The sequence below is a fragment of the Bombina bombina genome, chromosome 2, assembly GCF_027579735.1.
Source record: "Bombina bombina isolate aBomBom1 chromosome 2, aBomBom1.pri, whole genome shotgun sequence".
NCBI lineage: Eukaryota > Metazoa > Chordata > Amphibia > Anura > Bombinatoridae > Bombina > Bombina bombina.
In genome coordinates, this window is record NC_069500.1 from 524,780,524 (window position 1) to 524,781,164 (window position 641).

The following is a 641-nucleotide window of genomic DNA, read 5'->3' on the forward strand; positions in this document are numbered from 1 at the left end:
GCTCTGCAGCCCTCTACCTCACACACACTGCTCTGCAGCCCTCTACCTCACACACACTGCTTTGCAGCCCTCTACCTCACACACACTGCTCTGCAGCCCTCTACCTCACACACACTGCTTTGCAGCCCTCTACCTCACACATACTGCTCTGCTGCCCTCCTACTAACATAGACTGCTCTACTACTCTCCACCTCACACACACTTCTACTGCCTCCACTTGACACACATTGATCTGCCCTTCACCTCACAAACATACTGCTCTGCTGTCCTCCACCTCATACACACACTAATCTGCTGCCCTCCACCTCATACACACACTAATCTGCTGCCCTCCACCTCATACACACACTACTCTGCTGCCCTCCACCTCATACACACACTGCTCTGCTGCCCTCCACCTCATACACACACTAATGCCCTCTACCTCACACACACTGCTCTGCAGCTCTCTACCTCACACACACACTGCTCTGCAGTCCTCTACCTCACACACACTGATCTGCAGCCCTCCATCTCACACACACTGCTCTGCTGCCCTCCACCTCACACACACACTAATCTGCTGCCCTCCACCTCATACACACACTACTCTGCTGCCCTCCACCTCATACACACAATGCTCTGCTGCCCTCCACCTCATA